The 26,945-nt window shown below is 35.4% G+C and overlaps 1 long non-coding RNA gene across 2 annotated transcripts in view; it reads left to right on the forward strand.

Moving 5' to 3' along the window:
- Positions 1–26,945, forward strand: part of LOC123384387 — a 150,009-nt gene that overhangs the window by 11,990 nt on the left and 111,074 nt on the right. For both annotated transcript variants that reach the window (XR_006595413.1, XR_006595416.1), the window contains exon 2: positions 12,375–12,436. This is a non-coding gene — a long non-coding RNA (uncharacterized LOC123384387). The remainder of the gene's footprint in view (positions 1–12,374; positions 12,437–26,945) is intronic.

The following is a 26,945-nucleotide window of genomic DNA, read 5'->3' on the forward strand; positions in this document are numbered from 1 at the left end:
ATGTAAGCTATACCATTCCATCCTTGGCACTTGGCAAGCTCTCAATCTTTGCTGAATTAAGAATGTGTGGCATTCGTTTTATGGAGTAGTCTTCTGGCACGGTATACTGGGTGAAGGTCAGGTAGAAAGTAACGTGGGTGCTCTAATCAGAGGATTTCTTTTTAATCTCATCATATTCTCTCATAGGTATATTGGTCTGTGTCTGTTATGACTTTCGGTGACTATAGGAAAAAGCCTCTCTTCAATATCTGCCAAATTCTCTCTAGAATCTTACTGTGTGAATGGCAAATCATTTTAGTTTTTGCTCCCTGTGCACTGCTGATGACGCCACACTGTTCGGTGCAAGGAGTCCTATTTGAAGCCAGAGACCATCCTGGACAGTGGGGGAGGTGCAATCAGAGAAGCTAATGACTACAGTGTGTTTCAGAGTAAGACTTGGAGAGAAGTTCCCTCCATACCAGTCTCCATGTTTTCTGTAAATCTTTTATCCTCTCCAGGGAAAGACTCAATATGAATGACATAATTTGGATTTCTGCAAAGCAGGAATCTCTCTCTAGTGGAGGATTAAGGACTGAGAAAATTAGAAACACTCCAGGAGCTGAAGAGGGTGGGAAGTTAATAGATGACTGGTAATGGAGAGATCAGAACAAAGGGCCTGGGGGGGATTATGAGTCTAAAGACCACTTCATCAAAAATTTGAAGTGAGGAAAACCTATCAAGTAGGAAAGCAATGGAACCGTTTATTCAGCTCACAAAAGAGACTTTAGACGATTCTTATAGAGACTTTCTAAGCCAAAAAAAAAAAAAAAAATTTTGTAGTGTGGGCACAGCAAAAACTTCACACATGAGGAATCAAACAGAATAGTAAATCCACCATTTTTCTGCATGGCAGGGCTTTAATGTTAGAAAATTTCCTGACAAAGAGGCTACAAGGCCCACAGGCTCCTTGTTCTGCCCCCAATAATGATCTCATGCATTCCAGAGCTACAGGCACCTAGGAAGAAGTGCAAAATGCTTACACCTGGAAAATAAGTTTCCGGCTTCTCTCAGTTTGCAGAAGCATGTATCTGTCTGATTTGAGATCTGTTTTTCTGTCTCAAAATGCTCATTTTTCCAGCCAAGCTTCCTGAGCAGAGCTTCAATACCATTTTCATCCAACTGCTTGTACAGGAAGTAAATGCTTTTTTGTTTGTAATTTCACCAGAGCAGCTGCTTGTGAACTCCCCATTATCTGCAACAATAAACTCCCTGGAGGAGAGGTTTGCTTGTGATCAGGCAGGAGTGAGGTAGGTTGAGTGTGGTTTCCCCATGACCTTCACAAGCAGGCAGCGTCTTTGTCTTGTTCTGATTCTTCAGTCTTTCTGACACCCTGTGCGCCACCACCCCTCTCCTTCCCAAATGGAATTCTAATTCAAATAGAAGATTACGGTGCTAGAGCTGAAGACGTATTATGGAACAAATCCAAATGGATAAAGCCTATTTTCCGACTCACAAAAATCCTCTCCTTTTTGACATTTCCAAATGGTCAAATGATTAAGAAAGAGGCCAAATGAAGAAGCTTTTCCACCCTACCTTTTCTTGTAGCATACACCTGGACAATGATTGGGAGGTGGGAATAGAAATATGGAACTCTTATACCATGCCCTTTGACCTTGATATTGAGCGGAACCTCGCGATAAAATATCAGTGAAGTGTAGTGGGGGAAGGTGGGGCACAGAAAGTAGAATAGGGTGCCATAATCTAAGGATTTTCTTCCATCACAATTCTTTCATAAGTAAGTTCTTGTGTATGACTTCCTTTCTGTGACAATAAGAGAAAGGCTTCTCTTTAATATCTGCAATATTCTGTCAAGAAACTTATTCTGTTTAATTTTTGATCCGTATGCATTGCTGATGACAACAGAATGTTCAGTGCAGAGTCTGAGGCTAATACTGTGCAGGATGTTTTTGTGTGTGTGTGTGTGTGTTTTCTTTTGTTTGTTTGTTTGTTTGTGTTGTTTTGGCCACTTCTCCCAAGACCCTGAATTCACATTGTGCCTCATAAAAAATGTGCAGATTTGCAATTCCAAATATGGGTAACTCGGACAATAAGCTTTTTTCTTCATATGTGAAGAAAACAAATAATAGTGATTTAATAAGGATGATGCCTTTGGGAATTATGAAGACACAACTAAATTTAGATACACAGAATTTACCTTTAAAAGAGAGTGAAAGCATTGCTTTCAAAATAACTGAGAAATCCCTTTTTATTTAATTAAAATTATCATGAGTTTTTCTTCATTCAGTTATAGTCAATCATAAAATGAAAGCCATTTGAACCTAAAGGGACAGTCAGGGAACAAATATTTCTCTAACTACTATTGGAGATAGATTCTACATGCTTAGTTGTTGAAATTTTCCTTAAAGAGAAAACTTAAAGCCTAAGTCAATCAAGATTATCTGCTTCCTCAATGATCTCTAAGAGCAGTAGATTAAAGAGAAAACAGACAAAGTGGAAAAATTGGAAGGGGAATATCCATTTTGTCTTTTAAAGTCTGGTTTCAACAGTTTCATGTTGAAATGGCTTAATTTCAAGAGCAAATTTCTGAAATGGCGGGCTTGACACTAAGAATACCATTGGAGCTGAGGACAAAGACTATACAGCATAGAATTTTTTTTCCTGATTTCCCTGCCAGTCTGAGGTCAGACTGACCTTTTATCGCTCTGATTTTTACCCTTAAACTTTGCTGTCTCATTAGTGAATTTTGTTCTAATTTTAGTGATTAAGCCTTTTCTATAAAACCAGAAGTGTTTACCAAAAAGGGATCCTGAATTCCAAATGAGAATGTCTCAGACCTAAGGACAAAGAGGTCAAGTTCTGTAACCAGATCAGATCATCCTATCTCTTGCAGTGTTCCTTTGATTTTTCCATTCTATTGCCCAGTCTCTTAATAGGAATTCTATTAAAACTTCTCCAGAGTTCATTGTCACAAATCTGATGTAGAAAGACCAACTGAGATGCCAATTTAAGTGCTGGTCTTTAATGAAGTATTTGCTTTTACATTTTATGACTTTTTAAACTTTTTTAATGTTTTTTCTTTCTCCTATATTCATGAGGTTCTTAATTTCTTGTTAAATCATATTCTTTTTATATCTTAGATTTCAAGGAAATTTTAACTTATAAGAGGGAAATTCTTTTTGATTAGATTCATTTCCCTTCACTGACCACGGACAGCTGTCCTTTGCCTGCCCTTAAATGCCTCCACTCCTGACAGGAAAGTGTGTTGGCTTGAAACTTTGGGGGTTACCTGGGTGAAATTCAAAACTGGTCTCCTGGAGCACCTGGGTGGCTCAGTCAGTTAAGTGTCAGAGTCTTGATTTTAGCACAGGTCATGATCTCGTGGTTTTTGAGATTGAGCCCTGTGTAGGGCTCTTAACAGCACAGAACTTGCTTGGGATCCATTCTCTCCCACGCTCTCTCTCTCTGACCTTCCCCCCACCCACCCATGCATGCTTGCTCTCTCACTCTCTCTCTCTCTCTCAAAAAAAATGTAAAAAAAAAGAAAAAAAAACTGGCCTCCATACACAGAGGGTGAGGAGAGAACGAAGAAAGCGGCAGACCCATACATATTGGTAGGTAGAAGGCTTAATAAGCAGGGAATTTACCTACTAGGCCTGTCTTAGACAACCGCAAGAGAAGTAGACATCCACATCTGTCAACCAGAATCTTAAGAGTTCATACAGAGGCCTTAACAGGGTTCAGTGTTGTACTCAGTGTCCATTGTCTCCACAACACATTACTCTCCCAAAGCTGCACCTTCGTCATGTCTCCTAGTGTGGGAACGTGAGTAGAATGTATATTCCAAGGACAGGGTGTAGGGGTAAGGAGCCTCTGACTGTCTGGGTCCTGATCATAGGTCAAATAGCAGTCGTGTCCCTTTGATGACCTGCACCAACCAAGTGGTACAGAACAGCATCTTTGGGGCTCAGCTTATAGACCATGCAGTCGCAAGTTGTTCTGTGTGGCAGTGAACAAGTGCTCAACATCTTTCCATCTATTTTATGAATTTATGGATAATAATAGTAATGCATCATATTGATGTGAAAAATGGACTAAAGTGTTCCAATTAAAATACTTAGTGTAATGTGAAGTACCTGGGAAATGCAATCAACTTTAATAAGTCTAAAGTGTGAGAAAATGGTGGCCTTAGTCTTGGAGGGGCAAGAATGCAGTGTGTGCTTGATGGCTGTGTAATCAATTGGAGATAATGCATCACATCTGAACTAGAGGAAGCTAGAGAATGAGCAAGGTACTCAGTGCCCAAAGCCTTTGTATAAGAAGTTTATGTCCTATGGGTTGGAAATAGCAGTGAAATTAAGACTTGTAAAGGTTGAGGACAAAATTTACCAACTTCAAATTGTTTTGTTGTAGTTATGATGGGTTAATGTGTGTGATGCAGATAACGGATTAAACATGTTGTAAGAGTATATTGTATTTATTGTCATTGGGTCCCACATACTATTACAAAAGTATACAAATAACTTTTGATAAAATTATTTAAAGGTATACAAAATATTTTTTTTTTTTGCCTTTAAGTAATCTGAGAGGAAGATAGTATTCTGATGCACAGAAAGATAGACAAGAGCTGGAGTATTGGGGACATTTTATACTAGGTTTAGAGTTTCTATTTGAAAAAATGAACCAAGAAGGGACTTAAATATAACTATGACACAAACAGATTTGCAGTCAGGGTTATCTTCAGATTGGACATAAATGATAGCACAGGCAGAGAGGCAAAGAGATGGCCGTAGCCCCAATCACCATAAAAGAGAGGTGGAAACGAAGGACTACAGGAATTACAGTAGGACTATTCAGAAGCTGAAAAACTAATGGGGTTAGAAAACAGAAGTTTCTTATTTATAAAGAAATGGATTTCTCTCCAGGTTATCCAAACATGATAGTTTGTAGTTGTGAGTTATAATATGTGTAAATGTGTGCTTAGACACCCCATACGTTGTCAGGGAAATGATAGAAGAGGAAGTAAAATCTCTATCTAGGGCACCTATTTAAGATGTTGATTTGTCACATCCTGAAAATTACCCTTGGAGGAAATCCATCAATTTATCCAAGCAGTGATATAAAGTGTCTAGTATATGAATGACCTTGCAACTCACTGGATGTGTCCAGTGCATTATCGGACCTAATTGTTGTTTGACTGGGGGAGCCTGAGCTTCTCCAGAATTTAGGTTCTCTGCCTGGTAAGCCAACTGAACAGAAGAACAAGTGGCATTGATGAAACTAATTTATCGCACAAATAGCATATTGGTATAATGTATTTAACATCATTTGTTACACTAATGTCAATGCCTTATGAATAATGAATGCATCTGAATGCAATGGTTTTTCCCTAAAGTTTACAGCATCTCAAAGGTCAGTTTCACATTCTAAAATCAGTGCATTTGACTCAATTTCGTAAACATGCATTGATCTCTTTCCATGTGCCAATCACTGCACTAATGCCAGGACTCTAAAGGGGTCACAGAAAGGAATAGACTCAGCAGTTAGAACCAGGATGTAAACCAATCCATTAAGGTGAAACAGACTGGGGAGATATATGGTGTACCTGTCTTTACAGGAAAACAGAGGCCAAGTCTCAACTCTAGAGATAATCTCACAATCTAATTATTAGTTTTAATAATCATATTAACACTTCAGAACTTCAGAGAAAGGGATTGGAAATATTCACATTTCACTCAAGTACAAATATGTTCATTGATACAGTAAACGGTTATGAACATAATTTGAAATTTAACTTTGGCAAGTATTTTGTGAGTGAGTAGCACCTTTTCAGATTTCAGAACAGTACCCATGTTCAGATTTTATCATATTTTGCTTGTTTGGTCTCTAAATGAGAATTTATCCTTCCCTACGTTCAGAATGAGGAGTAGGTGTGATAAATAGGTTTTTAAGTGTAATAATTGAAATAATCCACAGCTTTACAGAGAGGTCGAAGGTCCTCGTGAATCCTGCTTAGCCTCCCTTTGTTGTTTGATTTGAAAGGGATCTAGCAGTCCACAGAACTATTGTAGGTGAATGGGTACAGAATTCACATCAATGATACTGTCATCTGTCACGATCAAATTCATTCAGTTTGCCTACCACTTCTCAATGTTAAGAGGGGGGAAGGGTACTTTTGTTTAAAAAAAAATGCATTCATGCCAACACAGTACCAAAAAAAAAAAAAGAAAAAAAGAAAAGAAAAGAAAAAAAAAAACACAAAGCTCTCTTAGTCCTTTGCAAGCAAACAGTAAAATTGCAGAAGTGTGGATGGAGCAGCGTGCCCTAGTCACAGTTCAGTAGCAATTACTGAGGATGATTGTGTTTGCTCTCTCCAGGAGATGTCACTACAGAGACTGGCAAGGACATGCTTCACCTATTTGTGGCAAAAATACAACCAGGGGTGGTGATGGAAGCAGGGGAGATGTGAAGCTTCACTCACACTAAAAATACATTTGTTCATTTAAACTGCATTCTTCCTCTGAGTAAAGGGGGGAAAAATAACAAACAATGTATAGCTTGCTTTAGAAAAACTTTTATGTTTTGTACTTGTTCATTAAGGAAGGCCACTTTTAACTACACTTACAGAAGGATTGCTGATAAAAATATCTGAAAAGGGAAGTCGTTGGTTGTTGTATACCACGATAAAAGCACTTTATTTTTTCCAAAGTGAAGTCATGTATACTTTATTAGAACTTCAGGGCAAGAGTTTGTTTATAAGGCTTTCAATATATGTTTTTTATGCTTTTGCTTCCATAAATATAAAAGAACAGAAATATTTTTACTTGGTGGAGCTGAAAATTTAGCTATTCAGCTTCAGGGATCAAAATTTTTACAGCGTATACGACTCAACTCTCGAAAAGAGATTGTAGATTTTATCTATAAGATTTCTCTCATAACTCCACAAATATTGTGGTGTAGATATCGGCATAGAGAAGCATGTGTTATTAATTGCATTGTAGATATTAGAATCAAACACTATATTTAGGCATTCAATTATCACAGGACTAATTTTATCTAATCTGTCTAATCTATTAATTGTTAATTGATTGAGACTTAATTTAGATATATCAAAAGACAACTGAATCCCATAAATTAAAAAAAAAATACTGGATCCCCTGGGTGGTCCTTTGGTTGAGTGTCTGAGTTGATTTTGGCTCAGTGAGGTCGAGTCCCACATAGGGCTCTGTACTGACAGCGTGGAGCCTGATTGAGATTCTTTTCTCTCTCTGCCTCTCCCCCCATGTGCGCATGCCCACTCTCTCTCTCAAAATAAATAAGTATTTAAAAACTTGTTTGATGCCATACAGTAAATGTAAGCACATAAATAACAATACAATTTGTTTTTCAGTCTCTACATCAGCACCTACCGCATTGCTTAATACAGGGAGGCAACCAGTACATACTTGTATATCAAATTACTTAATTAATGAAGGCATATAGTTCTATTCATAGAAATCTAATTATCCTCACACATCGTCATCTTGATTTTCATATGGGCCAAACAAAATTGAGTAGGAAGAAAAATAGGTTTTAATTATTTGATAAGGCAGAGATATTTTCTAAAGGAATGTCTCCTCATCTCAATGTTACCCATCATTATTTGTACCAATTCCTCTTTAACACTGAGGAACCTAGGCTGAAAATTTCTAATGAGGGGAATTTTTCTTGTTAAACATAAAAAAAATCCTTGAGCAACTTCCCAGGAAATGTTTTGTTTGTGCTTGTTTTTCATCAGGCAGTTATTTTATACATGATAAATCAGTTCACATCTAGTAAACTCTCTCACCTGTCATAATACTGTCATTCTTAAGTATTATATACAGTATTCCATAGTGAATGAGAGTAACTTTTTTCTGTTAAACATTTATCTATTATATTTTCAAATTTTACTAAATTAGGTTAGTAATTCTACTAGATTAGTATATATATTGATTGCCCCAAAATTTGATGATATAAATAAGATTTAGATGGCAAACAGTATATTTACAGTGAATTTTATCAGAGGTATGTTTAAGCAACTATGATTACATGTGTTAGATTGCTTTAAATAGAGGGAACAAAGAGAATTAAGTAGGGTGGACAAGCTGACGTGTGAATCACTCAGTGAGCTTATGCTAGTCAGTGGGCATGAAAAGGAAGACAGAACAGTGCTTTCTGTTGATTAAATTCAACTTCTGCAAGATTTGTAATTGAGCATCTCACAATGCAGTGGGTAATTTGTGTTCAAATGCCCAGTACAGATTTTCATATCACTTGGTTACTCATTTTATCTGTAATCATCTTAAGAAATCTCAATATGTTTCAATGCCAGAAGAAAAACTGACTGTTGAGCCTAATTAATGGGGTTCTTTATGGTTGACTTAAGTGACTTTTAGAAAAATTTTGCTTATGCTAATTCACTGTACATACCAAATTTAGAGCTTAATTTCCAGACTTACCGTAGCATCTATCATTTCTAAGCTATTTTCTAAGGCACATGCATATTTCTAATACAAAATTAGATCTTACGTATTTTTTAAAAGTATTCATATCCTTTATATCCTTGAAGAAAACATTACATGATTATGTTGAAAAGCAAAAGAGAGAAGCGTTGTTAGTAGCATCTTGACTATCAGTTAATAACTTGCCATAGTGGTCTCCAAGTTTTTCAACACTCTGACAAAGTTGAGAAATATTTCACAGTGTCCATTATAGAGTAGATTTTCAAATGGAAATCAAGCACTCTGAAACAAACATTAGAAATATGAAGGGTCAGAGACTTGGGGAGAGGGAAGCATTTATAAGTGATTCTTACATGTTTTCTTGGGAGTTCTCTTAATCATTGCCATGAAAAAATTGGTGTGTGTGCTTCATAAATACAGTCCACACATAGACACTTGAGGAAAGAAGGGTACTAAGTAGGAAAAGGAAACCATACAATTAGAGGCAAAAAAGCACACACATCAAATGTTGAATACTTTACAGTTTGTCAAGTGGTAACTCATTTGTGTCATCTATCTCCTCTTAGATACTTCGTAAAAATGTCTAAAATGAAAAGATTTATGATAGGTTTTTAATTAGAGGCCAGAGGCCTAGGGAAGTAAGATCTGCTATGTGCCCATGGCTGCTTTAGCTCTTTCTCCTAATAACTGAACTGCCCAGCCATTCACATTCCATATGAGATATCTTATACAGTGCAATAAAATACATGAAACATTTCTTACTGTTAGGGGAATTATTAATGGCACATAATTAAAAATTTTCCAGGCTTCAGTACATTTGATAAATCCATGGGTATCAAACAATAAATACAAAATGGCAGATTTCATGCATATGATAATGGTGGCATTTAGTTTTATCTCTTTAGCATTCAAATTCTTAGAAATATTTGATGTCCTTTAGAATTTGAATGTATGAAGATTGCTTTCTTTTCTATTTATCCACAATAGAAGTTGCTAGAATATTAAAATAAACAAATTCATAAATTCTAAACTGATTCTAAGAGATCAAGATGGCCTTAACGTTTCCCTTAGCTTGACTACACCCTCAGCAGGTTTCTTGCTGCTGTGGGTCCCTGACTTCCCTCTGCTAGCAGCTCTTACAGAATCCAGATGTAATCACAGAGATCCCCCTTCTTCTGTTCTTTACACTTGTTACTATAGAAAACTTGTAATTGGGAATATTTTCTCTTTACTTTTTTTAATATTTAATTAATTTATTTATTTTAAGAGGCAGAGAGGGAGAGGGAGAATCCCAAGCAGGCTCCACAGTATCAGCACAGAGCCTGACACCTGGTCGACCCATGAACCGTGAGAACATGACCTGAGCCGAAACCCAGAGTCCCATGCTTAACCAACTGGGACCCATCTCTGACCTTTTAAAGTGTATGTAAATCCTTTCAAAAAGGCTCTTGCCATTTTTATAACCCAGGAATATCTGTTCAAGGACCTGGGAGCCATCACTTTAAAATGTAATTATCAGGCAAGATAGCATCCCCATCTATCAGCTTCTCTGAGAAGGTAGTATCCTAACTTGTGCAACTTCCTTGCACCAGTGGTAAAAGTAGTGTCATGAGATATAGATAGCCTACAACCCCCTCCACCCCAGTTCCTAAAAACTCTCCTGCTGGGAGTTGAGTGGAGTTGAGTTCAGACCACACTCTGGTCTAAGTACAATCTCCTTGAAGTCTTGTTTAACTTTTCCAGCACAATCTTTGCTTTGATAGTTAATATTATTAAGGATTATAAAATACACAGGTTTATTAAAGGCCCAAAAGAAATGTAAGACTTACCATCCTCTGAATTCTAAAATAATCATTTATTTTAAACCCCTCAATGTTGTAATCATTCATATACTTTTATGTATTTAGTATTACTATATTCAGTGATTAAAAATCTTCAGTGAATCTTCGAATATTGAACAATCTTATTGAACATAAGTATCTGTACAACAACTGATAATAGGAATTAGATTTAATGAATAATTTGTTATACAAAAGAAATTGTTCCCAATTGGTTTAATACATTGCCAAATAGGATCCTTGCACAACCCTGTAAAGGAGATGATATTATCTTTCCAATAGAAAACTGAGGCTTAAGTCTTCTGCCCATTAGTTAATTGGATTATTCATTTTGTGGGTATTGACTTGTATAAGTTCTTCCTGGATTTTGGATACTAAACCTTAATCAGAAATGTCATTTGCAAATATCTTCTCCCATTCCAAAGCTTGCCTTTTAGTGTTGTTGACTGTTTCCTTTGCTGTGCAGAAGATTTTTTATCTTGATGAAGCCCCAATAGTTTATTTTTTGCTTTTGTTTCCCATGCCTCTGGAGATGTGTCTAGTAAGAAGTTGCTACAGCCAATGTCGAAGAGGTTACTGCCTATTTTCCCCTCTAGGGTTTTGATGGTTTTCTGCCTCACGTGTAGGTCTTTCATCCATTTTAAATTCTCCAAAGAAGACATACAGATGGCCAAAGACACATGAAAAGATGCTCATCATCACTGATTATCAGGAAAATTCAAGTCAGAAGTACAATAAGATATCACCTCATACCTGTCAAAATGGTGAATATCGACAAGATACAACAGGTCTTGATGAGGATGTGGAGAAAGAGAAATCCTCTTGCACTGTTGGTGGGAATGCAATCTGGTGCAGCCACTCTGGAACACAGTATGGAATTTCTTTAAAAAGTTAAAAATAGAACTATCCTATCATCCAGAAATTGCATTACTAGGTATTTACCCAAAGGATATAAAAATATTGATTCAAAGGGATACATGCACTCCAGTGTTCATAGCAGCATTATCAACAATAACCAATAGCCATTCATCAAACTGATAAGTGGATAAAGAACACACACACACACACACACACACACACACATAATCAGAGAAATGAAATTCATATATATATATATATATATATATATATATATATATATAAAGGAATCAGATAAATGAAATTTTGCCATTTGCAATGATGTGGATGGAGCTAGAGTGTATTACACTAAGCAAAATCAGTCAGGGAAATATAAATACCATATGATTTTATTCACATGTGGAATTTAAGAAATGAAACAAATGAACATAGGGGAAAGGGGGAAAATGAGGCAAACTATAAGAAACTCTTAACTAAAGAACAAACTGAGGGTTGATGAAGGGAGGTGGGTGGATGGGCTAGATGGGTGAAGGAGGGCACTTGTAATGAGCCCTGGGTATGGTATGTAAGTGATAAATCACTGAATTCTCCTGAAACTAATGTTGTAGTATATGTTGGCTAACTAGAGTTTGAATAAAAAATTGAAACAAAAAAAAAAAGAAAAAGAAAAAAAATTGAAGCTTAGAGTAGCTAAGAAACTTGACAGAGGTAAAACACTTTCTAAACTATGAACTTGCCTAAACTCAAAGCCTGAGATTTTCTATTATTTTGTTTATTATTTGTGGGGAAGATTATGATTTTTTTCCAACCATTTATGGTCATTTTTATAGATATTACTTTGGAACATATTTACCTCAGAAAATGCCAACTTTACATTAATGACCTATACATTTGCTTATTCTAAAAGTAATGCTTTCCATGTATATTCATCCTGCAAATATTTGAAATTTATACATTTAAGCCTCAAACTTGCTTTATTTATAATTAGAATAGTCCTAGCTCAGAAATATTTTTCAAATATGAAAAATACCATTTTTATTTATGCCAGCTATATTTCACACATACTGTTTTGATATGCTAGTAGCATGTGATCTTTGATGCATATAAAGTGGATTATCTCCACACTAAATGGATCCAAATTGTTGCTGATGCTTTTGCTGTGAAGATTTACAACATAGTTCATTTTTCTTCTTTTTAGGTTTTATATATACCATCTGTATATGTGTTCCGGCTTTGAGTCTACCATTCACGATAACTGAGGTAAGACTGAAAAAGCCAAATACCCATTTTTGTGCAAAGGGTAACTCTAATTAAAGAGAACATTAAGTAAATGCCTCTTGTTCAAAATCTATGCATTTTACTTTGGCAAATGTATACATATATATATATATATATATATATATATATATATGTATGTATATATATGTATGTATATATATATATATAAATTGTATTTTTATATATTATTTTTATTTATATAATATATAAATGACATATAAACTTATATGTAAATACATATATAAACCTTATTATAGCTATTTCACTCATACTAGGAATTTTTTTTAAATTTTAGTTTAGAGCATTTGATAATATTATAGCTTATTGTATGGATCTTGGAGTCTAATGGAATTTGGTTTTAGTCCTCTCTCTAATACATAGTTTCTAGTGTTATTAAGTTTCATGGATACCAAATAATTTTCTTCTATGTGATGCAAAAAAATAACCTTTCTATACAATGCGATATTTTAAGGTTAATTTATAATACAATACTATTCTCGATTTGTTTTCATCTTTACTTCCCTTCTTCCATGTTAGTTCACTCTGAATTTGTATGGGACAATCAAATCTATCTTAAATGATCAGGCCGATTTCAATTCCAGTGAATGGAAATCCATTTCTAAGGGGCCAAAACAACAGAAGAGAATTATATTTCTTAATTAAAACAAAACATGATGTCAGTCTTAGAAATGGCTAGCCCAGGGTTTTCAGTGAAATCAGGGACTTTATCCTCTCATTTCTGTTTTTCTTTGATGCTTTCATAATCTCAGATCAGATCAATTGATGGCTGGCTCTTTTTCCAGGTTTGTATTCTTATAGTTCAGTGATCACAAAGGATCTGTAGTTCTAGATTAAAGAAGAAAAGGAGCTACTTTATTGTCAAAACAATTTGAAAATTCCTAGGGAAGGACACAAACATATTTGGATCATGTCACATGCCTACGCATTGGACCAACATCATTGTTGAGAAAGTGGTACATAGAATATTATGAATATACACATTACAAATAGATGGCTGATGTGTGAGTGTGAGAAACTGGTCACTCAAAAACAGTATCCCCAGTTTTTCGTGCTTTTCTAACAAATAATTGTCAAGGGCGTGTGTCAAACAACTGAATATGAAATTTCCTCTGAAAATTTATGCAGTGCTTAATTTCCATGTTCTTTATGAAAAATTAACATTTTATATACAGCATTGTTAATTGCAAATAAAATAACATCACCACTGAGTAATATAAATGCCATAGGCTAGCTTCATTAGATTAATGAGCCAATGACTCCAACCTTGATGTCTCTCCTAATTATGCACAATGCACTGTTTCTTTCAAAAGAAGACATCTAATTAATTAGATACAAATGTCATCTATAGGTCATTGACAGCTAAGATGATCACTGATGATTCAGTTTAGTCCAAGGTAACTTAATACTCCTCTGGGATTTTCAGAAAATGTCATCTTTTAATCAAAACCTCCTGTAGTGAAGGATTATAGAAAAGTAAGTCTCCAAATCTTTAACTTTTTCACACAAAGTAACTGTTATCTAATCTGAGAGATAAATGCAGTGTTTTCCAGATACACACATGTGAAGATTTCCTTTTAGTCATGTCAACTAATTAGACATTTGAAAGAAGCATGTGCTTAAGAAATAAAAGGTTCATTCACATTTTTCATTGTCAATATTTAAAACTTCATTCTTCTTTAAGAGAAGGAATATCATATATTCTTAAGAGCAATACATTATTTCCACCATTTAGTCCTGAAAAACAACCCTTTCTGATATTTTTATGTTCATATTTAAGCATATTGAAGTTGATACTCTGGGAATATTCATTAAATATGTTCTTTTACAAAGTAAAAAAATAACAGTACCTTGTTGAATGATTGAAAGCAGTATACTGTTGCAAACTAAGAGGAAATGTCTACAAACCCTATATTATTTAAAGTGTCATGAAGGGCGCCTGAGTAGTTCAGTCTGACTTCAGCTCAGGTCATGATCTCGTGGTCCGTGGGTTCAAGCCCTGCATCGGGCTCTGTGCTGACAGCTCAGAGCCTGGAGCCTGCTTTGGATTCTGTGTCTCCCTCTATCTCTCTGCACCTCCCCTGCTTGTACTCTATGTCTCTCTCTCTATCTCAAAAATAAATAAATAAATATTTAAAAATAACAGAGTTTCACGAAAAGATTAAAATTAGGAATAGAACAAAAATATTTTATTCTTCCCTCAATCTTCATGCCAATTATCTGAATAATATGATGCCAAATAATGAATATGATCATTAATATCATAGAATATTTTTACGTCTAGAGTTCTCACCCAGAATATTATCAAAATATTTACACACTTACTCTGGTACTTATAAACTTTAGCAAGTAGGCCACTCTTTATAAAATTATTTATTCTACAAATGGCATTGCACCAAACACCCTTATTTATAAAGGAAAAGGATTTAGATTTCATATATTTTATATTTATTGGAAAATTAAAATTTTATTTTCTCTGTGTTTTATCCTAAAAGGACAAAATCTTCTCATCTTATTTGTGGACTTAAATTTTAAAGATCAGAAGAGGTGATATAATACACATGTACATTATGTTGATTTTTTAATAATCCCCTTTCAAAAAAAATATGATAGAATCGTTATACTACTTCCCTAAGATATGATTTAACTAAAATTTGGTTTTCTGATTTTTTTTTATTCAAAAGTCCAGTCTCATTACCTTTTATGTTTACTTATAATGCATGAACTGGAACAAAACACCCCTATAAGAAAACATTGCCATATGTTAGCTGAGTAGATTCTTCAGGGCCTCTGAATTCTAGATAGCCTTATCTAGAACTTACTATTTCAACAGATTTTTAAATAAAGCATCTTTCTATGTAAAATAAAATTCTATAGCCTCAAATGTAACATGAGAGTTATAAGAATAATTTTGAAAAGATACTTTCATAGAAGTTACAATCTAAAGAGATCACTAGGCATAAATATGACTAAAATACTAAGTAGAAGTTTTCTAAAGTACTAGGAATATTGCTAGGTCCTGGAATCAAGGAAGGTATGATCAAGGGAATAAAGTGACATTTATTTTGGGCCTTGATGAGAGGTTATTACCAGATGTGTTGGCATGTAGAGAATAATCTAGGTAGAGATTGGACCGTAAGTAAATGCAAAATGCAAATGAAGAAGTGACATTTCTAGGAAATGGCAAACATTAAAGAATTTTATTGGTGTCTAGAATGTATAAATAGGGGTATACAAGAGCAAATGCCTTAAAAATATGGTTGGAGATCAATGATTTATGCTCTGTAAATTCCTGTTTGGTTTATTTTGGTCAGAGTTTTCATTGTGGAAACAACTCATTTGGAAAACTTTTAGAGATTTCATCTCACAGTATAGTGTGGGATAAATTAGAGTAAAAGAAACATATGTAGGAATTTTCAGCTTTTTAAATCCGTGCTTCTCCCCCATTTACATTAATTATATAACCTCATGGCTTCCATTCTATTATATCAGTAACATGGATTTTATTTGAAATTTTTAAGACTTACTATAACAAAAAGAAAACCAAAACAAAGGTTAATGGGCAAAATTACATGCCTATAAAAGCTAAATTTTTAACAAATATAGAGCTTAATGCTTTAGAATAATGCAAAGATACTCAAATTACTACTTAAGTTTACATGACTTATTTTCGTTTAACCTAATTTAACCACAGTGTTAAATTAAAAAAAAAATTTAATGTTAATTTTTGAGAGAGAGAGAGAGAGCATGAACAGGGGAGAAGCAGAGTGATAGGGAGACAGAATCAGAAGCAGGTTCCAGGCTCCGAGCTGGTCAGCACAAAGCTCAACGTGGGGCTCAAACTCACAACCCATAAGATCATGATCTGAGCCGAAGTTGGACACTTAACCAACTGAACCACCCAGGCACCCCACCACAATGTTAAATTTTAATTTAACACACATGTGTATCTATGCTTGTAAGTTTAATCTCAGGGTAGAGATCATAGGGTATTGTTCAAAAGAGGAGCATGATGAGCGAAACTCTTAAATGGCATACTGTTTACGTTTATGGTCCACAATTTTTAAATTATGCATTTTACTTTAATGAGAGAGTAATTTTGCAGCACCACAGATTAAGTTCTAGCTTAAATTTCAGGCCAAGAACTGTTCAAAATAGGTTGTAACCATTTAATTATTGAGCACGTGGTATATTCCTATGCTGATGGTAATGGATAGGAAGGTAGAGAACCAGAAGTGCCAGAATCATTGCTTCATCAGACATTGCAAACAGAGCCGACATATTTGAATATGAATAAAAAAAATGGGTTAACATCATGGAAGAGTAAAAACAGAAAACACTGGAGATATATAGCAATATTCAAATCTACTGTAAGAGGCCAGGCGAAACCTCTGTAAGGAATTCATATTTAAGGTTAAGCTAAGAAGTGGTGCTCAAAGTGTGGTCCCTGGAAAGCACATAGGAACTCTATAAGAAATGGAAATTTTTCGGGGCGCCTGGGTGGCGCAGTCGGTTAAGCGTCCGACTTCAGCCAGGTCACGATCTCGCGGTCCGTGAGTTCGAGCCCCGCGTCAGGCTCTGGCCTGATGGCTCAGAGCCTGGAGCCTGTTTCCGATTCTGTGTCTCCCTCTCTCTCTGCCCCTCCCCCGTTCATGCTCTGCCTCTCTCTGTCCCAAAAATAAATCAAAACGTTGAAAAAAAAAAAGAAATGGAAATTTTCCAACTGGACCCCAGATGTACTAAGTCAGAAAGAGTGCAAGATCGAGGAAACTGTGTTATAACATATACCTTCCTGGTGATTTCAGCGTGCAGTGCAGGTTGGGAATGTATGATCTAAACTCCTACAGGAAGAGTAGAAATTGATTGAGCAAGAGGTGGGAGTGGAATGTTCCATGCATTATGCTTCAGGTATGAAGAGAGAGAGATTTGCTTAAAAAACTAAAAGAAGACAAAAGCACAGGGAAAATGAGGTAAAATAATGCTAGGTGTACAATCAGGGGCTCAGTTGTGAAGAACTCTAGGAGGACTTTGTACTTTATTTTAAAAAGTATTCAATTATGTATTTGTAGTATGTCATTTTATTTAAAGTCACAAATACCTATTCCTTACAAAAGTAGTATATTTAAGGTATTATTAGAGTCTACAAACCATTCTCATTATGGCACCAAGCAATGGTGCCTTTGCCTTTCGGTATATATAATCTCCTCAGTTCCTTTCTTACTTTTATGTGTTACAGAACAACTAAATTTAATAGATAACAATTAAAAACCACTCTACTTTCTACAGTATTGTGCCAACAGATTTAAATTAACCAATATGCATAAAGATAAGTAACTAAAAACTATTTCCATACACATAATACTCTATAATATTATACTTTAGACTTCAAGAAGCACTTTTCCATATATGTTAACAATGTCAGTATCCTTTAAAAAGATCTATTGTACACTTACGAATTTAAAAAGTCTTATCTAATATTCCATACTAAGTAATATCTATAGTGGGACATAAACTTCATACAATATGTATTTTTCATCTGTTTTCTTTACTGATGCCCTTCAAGCGCTTGTAAGAGTGTCTGAACCATTGTAGGTACAGTAATTGAGTCACTATAACATTATCAGCTACTAGTATGTATAGATCAATGTCAAAACATTTAGTTGGTCATGTAATTTTACAATCTTCCATTACAGATAATCATGTTGCCCATCTCAGTCTTTCTCCATTTATGCTGCATGGTAGGCTACTTAAAATGATGTATATATAGAAGGTTCTATCATATGCAGATTCTTTCTTTCAATACTAGGTTTACTTTTTCAATTTCTTATCACCTAACCCTCATACAAGTTTTAGCTGGCCAGGTTGAAACAGGATTTGACTTTTTCCTTAATATCTACTGTATATATATATTACACACAGACACACACACACACACACACACACACACATTTTAAATCTACTTTGTTTTGTGCAGTCATGTGAAGTGAAAGATTCATCTGTCTTCTGCATAAAAATCAAGCAGTGAGTAGTCATTGTGACAATACATAGAGGCAGCTCTTTGCTCATCCTTTCAGCCATAGCAAAGAGAGGGATTAAAAAGAGTGAAGATGCACATTTTTCCGTTATGTTTTTATACAGCCCCAAATAAGCTTGTTACACCTAGAGGTTTAAAAAAAAATGTATTTCTCCCAGTATGCCTTGTATTAAAATGTATGTCTGCCTTGGCAACCTTCTACATATTTATATCCTACTTCCATTGGGTCTTAACTTTCTCAAAATACAAGTAAACAATAAAGCATTGGAACACATTGGATGAAGCCAGTGAACAGAAGTTATTTTCTGCATTTGTACCACATTAGGTACATCTTTGTTTTTTGCTCTAAAATAAAATGTATACACCTCAATTGGAAGGATGATGTAAAACTAACATATAAAACATATAGATAAAGCAATAAGATAATTGGAAAACACAGTTATATTTGACAATATCGTTCATAAATGCTAAACAGGCAATGTGTCTGGGCCCCTCCTATGACATACATCTCTACAAATACACCGTCTCCATAGGAAACCAAATTAAGTTTCATCATAAATTTAGTTTTTTGTGTGTGTGAAAAAAGAATTGTATATACATATGTAGAATATTTTGGCTCTCTTTGGAGTCATGAAGGAAAAACAGATAAGGAAAAACAGACAACTCTATAATAAATAAACATGGGTTAAATTCTAAACATTTTTATTTATTAGATTCTGATTTGCCCCTTAGCAGTAGAGATTCTCAAGAATGATGGTAGAAAGTCTGGTTCTGAAGTACATTTACCTGGGTTCAATTTGAACTTTGTCACACAACCCTAGATGATTTGGACAAGTTATGTAACTTCTTTTAATTTGGAATGGGATATCCTAAGGAGCAAATGAGGTAAGACATAATGCGCTTTGTTCAGATACAATATTTAAGAAATACGTGCCATCCATGACATTAAAGATAGAAATAAAAATAATATGTAAGGTACACTATAGATTTCTCTCATGTTTTAAGTTTGTGAGATCCACTTTTACTGTTTCTTTTATATCCCTATCTAAAGTGTGTTATTTTTGATAGTATTTACAGCTTTTATCAGTAAAGCAAAAATAAATTTGTGGGGCCTTTAATTGTATTGGTGTAGAAAATACCACACTCTAAATCTACATACATTTTTTTTTTCTTTTCTTGATTCTTTTATCTGTTCCCATTTCTCTACCCTCTGAAAACCCATTAATTATTTTGGAAAAAAAAATCAGATTCTTAGTATTCCGCTCATATTTTAGTTCTGATATTATAAGGCTGTTGAGCAAAATAAGAATTCAAATTCTGTAACACTAAATGTGATCATGATCTTGCAAATCTGTGCGAATCTTGGTTTTTAATATTTGTAACTACCTTAGTTAGCTTTTTGTTCTGTTTGTTCGTATTAATCCCTTAATTGTTTTTCACATTTCTATCTGGTAAGTTGTGTACTTTTGTTCTCCAAACTTTACTTTGTCATTTGTATTCTCACCTTGGTGCCCTGATTAATGGTGTGACCCTTGGTAATTTGCTCTGTGACTCCACAGATCTCTGTTAACTCTGCAGGCCGTTGGGATACACAGTGTTTCTAAAAGAAAAGGCTGTGTCTGTAAGTCCTTGGCAATGTTTAAAATACATATGTCTGATGACATAAAGTAGAAGTACTTATTGGAGGTATAAATGGGCTTCTGCGGATCTTTGTGACATTTTTCTAGGAATGGAATCATTTTGTGAAGCTTATTGATTGGGTTCAAGTGAGATCAGTGAATCAGTTGTAAAAACTGCACTTCATATTTTGTAATCTTGGCAATGAATGCACTGACCAATTTCAAGGTTTAGAAGAAAAGAATCAGAAACAATGCTGCATTTGTTTAGAAATGTGCGGAATGTGTTAGATAAACCAATCAATACCTAATTACTAGTCTGCAGCCTTCTCTGTTTTAATGCTCAGGCTTTCACAGAGATAAACCACCTGCTGTGTGACCTGATGTATTTGTTCTGACAGCACTTTTAAAGGGACTGCTCACAACCTGGCAATAACTTCCAGAAGAAATAATTTTCCGAGAGACTTATTTCCCCACACATATCCGACTAAATATACAAAGCCAAAGAAACTCATGAACAAATAAATGTATGAAGTCCAGAATCTCCAATTCTATATAACATCAGTGAAATGTAATAAAAAAAAACACACTTATTTCTCACTACAATTAATGGAAAAACCCCAAGGGTACTAGTTATTATGTACAATTCTATCTATGACTATATGTATGTTGGTTAATGGGTAAAAGCTATTTCTAACTATCACATTTGCTCAAACCTGTGATCAGTCCACAGAGGCACTGAAGGCTCTCACTGGTGCTCTCCGCAATTCCACCAAAATATAATTTAGAAAAAAATATTCAAAGATTTTATTTTCTGTCATTCATGCATTGATTGCAAGCAAGACTCTGCTAAGTCTGAGTAGAATTCAGGTATTCATAATCTATGGTCCTTATAATTCCTCTTTCTCTAATAAGCAAGATAAATATGTACCCAGGGTATCTGATTACAAGACACTGTTTTCCTTTTCCTTGAAATTCTGAAAGTATGGTGCTTCAGCCAAAACAAGTCTTCAGGGGGAAAGGGAAAAGAAGGCAGCATAGGAACATTTTCTTCCCTTAGGGTATCTTGAAAACACTTTTTAAATTCAATTAATGTAATTAAGATGCTTACATGCAAAAATGGAGAAAATACTCCATCTAGACCTTATATGAAAATCTCAGGAAAACTGTATATAATTTTAAAAGTTACCTTAAAAATTCAGATGCATTATAAATGGTAGATGCAACAACGATGTTCAGTATTACTGCTGTGGATTATTTTTTTTGGTAGTTCATATAATAGTCCTTATTGATTTTTTTTGTTATTGATTTACTTTTTAAAAAGAAACATCATCCACATATCTTCAAAGTGTCATTCGTTTCTACCTTTTCTGTCATTTTTTTAAAAACTACTTTACGTGTCATTCACTTCTGGGAGAAGTTTGTTCTTTTTGCCAGCGATTACAGTTTTTACACTGTAACCTTTGTCATCAATTATTTCAAATACTAATTGTATTACATTATTTTGGGTTTCTACAGATAGTTTCCCCCAATTCACATAACTTGGTTTTCAATTCTAGCTCACAAAGTCCACATTGTCTGACATTATTAAGAGTAAGAATGTAAATACTCCCTGAAATTTCATTCTGTTTAATGGAGCAATTTTTTTGTTTTGAGTTGTGACTTTCCTCCAAATATCCTCTTGTGTGCAGAATTTTTCCATAAGAGCATGCTTTTTTTGTTTCATCTTACTTATTTTTGAGTGAAGAGATATTAAATCAGACCCAGCATTTAAATATTTGCAGGTAATGTGGAAGCTGCTTCTTTGGGTGCTCTTAGATTTTATTTCCCAGGGTGTGAACTGGAGTGGAGATTGAATTATTCAACCTCCAATATAGTTTTCAGGACTTGCGGACTTTGTGGGGTCTTTTTGTTTGTTTTAATATTTTTAAAGTTTATTTATTTTGAGAGAGAGAGAGAGAGAGAGAGAGAGAGAGAGAGAGAGAGAGAAAGAATGAATCCCAAGCAGGCTCTTCACTGTCAGTGCACAGCCCAATTCGGGACTCAAATCCACAAAAGCGAGATCATGACCTGAGCCAAAATCGAGGGTCGGAGGCTTAACTGACTGACCCACCCGGGTACCCCCAGGACCTGCAGACGTGGATTTATACTACCGCAGTGTAGTGGAGAATAGTGAAATGGGATCTGTCCTCGCTCTGCTTTGACTAATTTTGAAATTGATATGTAATGGGAAGGGACTTCATTGAAGCAGAATTTATAAAATTATGCAACTGCTATAAGCAACACACCAGGGTGAACTCTTCCTCTGAAACTTGTCCTATCACCATTCTGTCTGCAATCATTTTTCTAAGCTAAAAAGAGGGCTTGCCTATTCAAAGGTATCAGGACCTAGAACTGACCAGCCCCTACTTCTCAGCTGTTTTTAAAGCTCTTGCTTGTAGCTACATTTAGAAAAGAGGCTGTGATCTTCTGACCACTATAGCCGGTAGTTGATCAGAAATGTGAGCATGCGTGAACGGGAGAGAGGGAAAGAGAATAGTTTGTGCTTCTTTGACCCAGATGTCTTAGTTCTCCTGGGCTACTTTAGCAGAATACCACAGATTGGGTAGCTCATAAACAACGGAAATATATTTCTCACTTCTCAAGACTGGAAAGTCCTAGATTAGGGTGCCAGTGTGGCCCAGTGAGGATCCTCTTCCTGGCTAATAATCAGCTCCTTTTCACTATGTCCTGTTATGGTGGATGGAACTGTTCAAAGAGCGCTAATCCTATTCATAAGGGCTCTACCTTCATGACCTAATCACCTCCCAAAGGCCCCATCTTCTAACACCATCACATTAGGCATTATGATTCTAACTTGTGAATTTTGTGGAGACATAAACATTCAGACCTTAGCAACAGGCATGTACTTTTTGTTAGGTTATATATATTCCTAGGTTATATATAGATGCACATATATAGTTAACATATACATGTATAATCATATTTATATTAATATACATGGGCATTTATGTTCACATGTGTATGTGTAACGTATGTAGTATTTAACATACATGTGATAATGTATGCATGCCAGAATGCATATTGTGTGTGTGTACATGTGTGTGTATATGCACATGCAAGCACATGCTCTTGTATATGATTAATGTGTTGCAAAGTAACAAAACATGCAAATTTATGCAAAATGCATAATTTCATTTTTCTGTGATTCTGTTAATCCACCAAAGTTTTCTCTCATCAGTCATAAAAGTTCCACTTTCTTCATAAAATCTGTGTCTCTGAACTATAATGTGCTTCCTATTGGTATAAAAGGAAGACTCAAAGCTTTTTTAAAACCTTGAATACTCAGAAGCTCTTTTTATTTTTTTTAATGTTTATTTTTGAGAAAAAGAGAGACCGAGCACGAGTGGGGGAGGGGCAGAGAGAGGGAGACACAGAATCTGAAGCAGGCTGCAGGCTCTGAGCTGTCAGCACAGAGCCCAACACGGAGCTCGAACCCACAAACCGTGAGAACATGACTTGAGCCGATGTCAGAAACTTAACCAACCAAGCCACCCAGGCATCCCTCAGAAACTCTTTTTTTTTTACAGACAGAGATTTCATGGACTCCTTTAGTACTTTCAGTCAGTTCCACGTCCCAGTAATCACAATAAAATATATTCCTAAATATAATTGTCAGTTTTGAGATATTTAATGCTTTCTCACTCCCATGCCTCCCTAATTTAACTGTGGCTATCTCCATGCCATCAGGAGCAGGGTGGGAAGACATACCCTTAATCTGAACTTTGTTTCAAAGATGATTTTTTAATGGGCTTTTGTCACTCAAAGACTTTGTCAGTCATATTTTATTTGGATTGTAGAAGTTGATTTAACACTCCAGGGGCCTGTATTTCTGGATTGTCTCTATTTTTAGAAGTTCTGCTTGAAAATCATTTAATTTTTTTCTTTGCTCATCTCTTTCACATAAAAACCTGCTATAAGCAGCTGATAGGACTCAATACATACGATATCATACTCTCATCTTCTTTCTTGCCTTTTTGCCTAGGGCATCAGACACAATTGCACATGGGCCTCCCTTCACGTAATTGAAGGCAATAGTTTGGCAAATAATTTTTCCACGATAAATCACAACTCTCTAGTCTTCCTACCTTTGATCTTCATTTCAGTGCTCTCTGTCACTTTACCACTAATCCAAGGATGTATATTTAAGGTATTTTTATGCCAGGATTCCTACTTAAAAATACAGTTTTGTATTAAGGAGGAGCACTTGTAGCATACACCAAAATAAAAGTGACAACACGATATAAATGTATTCCTAGCTGTCATAACAATTCAAGGAGTGTTCTACAGACAGCTTTCCAACCAGTAACTCAGGGAGCAATCCTTCCTTAGTCTTGTGGATCCACTATTCTCTAGGCCCTGGTATTTCTCTCTTTTCCCTGCTGTTGGGGAAAAGAGTGAGGATACTACAGAAAATATTTGCATCGGGAGGGTCTGGAAGGGGCACCTCTCACTTGGCCACATAATATTGGCCAGAACTCACTGAGGTGGCCAAGGCTCACAGTGAGGGAGTCCACGAATTATGGTCCAACTGCATCCCAGGAAAGAAGGGAAACACATAAATGTTGGTGAATGTAGTCTCTTCTGCAGGTGCTTTAAGAAGAAGAGGCCCAAAGAGGTTACATTCTCGATATTATCTGAGTGCCAACCAAGAATATAGAATCACTTATGATAGCTCATGAAAGGAGACATAATTGTGACGTACAAGAAAGGGGTATCCCAGTGATTTGAAGTTAGCAATCATGATTTGACAAGGTCTCGTAAAACTTATAGTTGGGAAATCATTAGAAATTAATATTTGTTTTATCCAATATTTGAGGCTACATGATCATGTCATCATTACTTCTGCCTGGATGTTTGCCCAGTCTCTAATCTTTCTCCTGGTCTTTTCAGCTTTATTTTGCATATAGACCCGTAGTAAAGCAAGATTCTAGAGAGTGTGCTTGCTGATGCAAAAAGGTCTGTGTGCAGAGGCATTATACTTACTTTTCATATGGTCACTCCCTATATAATCTACAAACCTTGATTTGCATAAATCTGTTCCAAATACCCCTGCCAAATATCAAATTATTATACATTCCTAATAATACATATTGCAAAAGTTTAGACTTCTCCAGATGGACGTGTCTTAATTCAAACTTAAAGTTATATCCCAGTGTGGAAGGGATTTACTACCCTTTAGCCAGAACAGCATAATATACATTTCCATATTTTCTCTGAAAGGTTCTTATCAGTTGCCCTATTCCTAGTTTAATATAATGTCTTGCTAATACTTGATTGAGATACAGGAAATAGAGTCCCACTCAGGGTCACTAGAAAATGAATTATTTAGTGTCCTTCTTACTGGGAAATAAAAGACCCCCTATACAACAAAACTTGATAGGAAATGAAGCAGAGATACCATCAAGGGTATGAAAATTCTCTTTCTCTCCATCTGGGTCCAAATGATCACAGTTTCTCTGCATATTGTTCTTCTCTCAACGGAATGACTTCGTAAACTTCAGCCTTTATTGCACATGGTCAAACATTTTCCGCTTTTCCTTATAGTATGATGAGTCTTACTAATAATGCTCCTGTAAGTATATTTCCTTCATATGTGTTTTGAATTATATCCCTGGTACTAATGAGCCAGGACCTTGAAAGTCAATATTCCAAATTTTTCACATAGGAATGTGGTCATCTCAGACAATAGTTTTAGCATATCACTGGCTACGGGTAAGTTGCTCATTGGTCAAGTATACAAATATAGTCCTATCATCTGTATCTAGGGGAGGGAAGAAAAATAATACAGAGCACACAAAAGTGAATACGTGACATGTACTATAATCATGCTTTTTATGCAAGGAGTTAATTACACAAAGCTCTCAGCTTTCTATTGTTGTGTAACACATTACCCCAAACTTACTTGCTTAAATGAACACAAATTTATTATCTCAGAGTTTTCTTTTTTTAGGTTCATTTTGAGAGAAAGACAGAGCATACACTCGCACAAAGCAGGAGAGGGGTGGAAAGGGAGAATACCAAGCAGGCTCTGAGCTGTCGATGTGAGGCTGACACCAGGCTCAATCTCACCAACCCTGAGGTCATGACCTGAGCCAAGATAAAGAGTTGATGCTTAACCAACTGAGCCACCCAGGTGCCCCATTATCTCATAGTTCTATAGTTCAGAAGGCCAGATAGGGCCTAACTGCTTTCTCTCCTCAATGTCTGAATGGCTGAAATAAATGTGTCAGCTAGCTATATTCTCATCTGGAATTTGGGATTTTTCTCCAAGCCCATATAAATTACCTGCGTAATTCAGTTCCTTGTAGTCGTAATATTAAGGTCCCTGTTTTCTTGCTCTTTGTTGGCTAGAGGTTATGCTCAAATCCTAGAGGTTGTTCTCAAATCCTTGCCACATGTGTCCCCTTCAACCTACAAATCCAGCAAGGGAATATCTCTCACATCACATCATTTTATCATCAGGAAAGGCCAATCCCATCTGTTGAAGTCACACCCAACAAGATAATCTCTCTTTTGATTATCTTAATTAGTAACCTTAATTACTATCAGTTTAATAGTAATTACTAATTAACTACTTAGTAATTAGTAGCTAATTACTAAATGGTTAATTAATAACCTTAATTCTAATGCTTAACTGATTGTAGATACCTTAATTAGAGTAACCTTAATTAGGTTCGAAATAAACATTTAATGAAATATAATCACAAGAATGATATTCATAGTCACTAGTCATGCCCACCTGCAAGGAAAGAGAATTATA

This window comes from Felis catus, chromosome A1 (genome assembly GCF_018350175.1).
Source record: "Felis catus isolate Fca126 chromosome A1, F.catus_Fca126_mat1.0, whole genome shotgun sequence".
In the NCBI taxonomy this organism is placed as follows: domain Eukaryota; kingdom Metazoa; phylum Chordata; class Mammalia; order Carnivora; family Felidae; genus Felis; species Felis catus.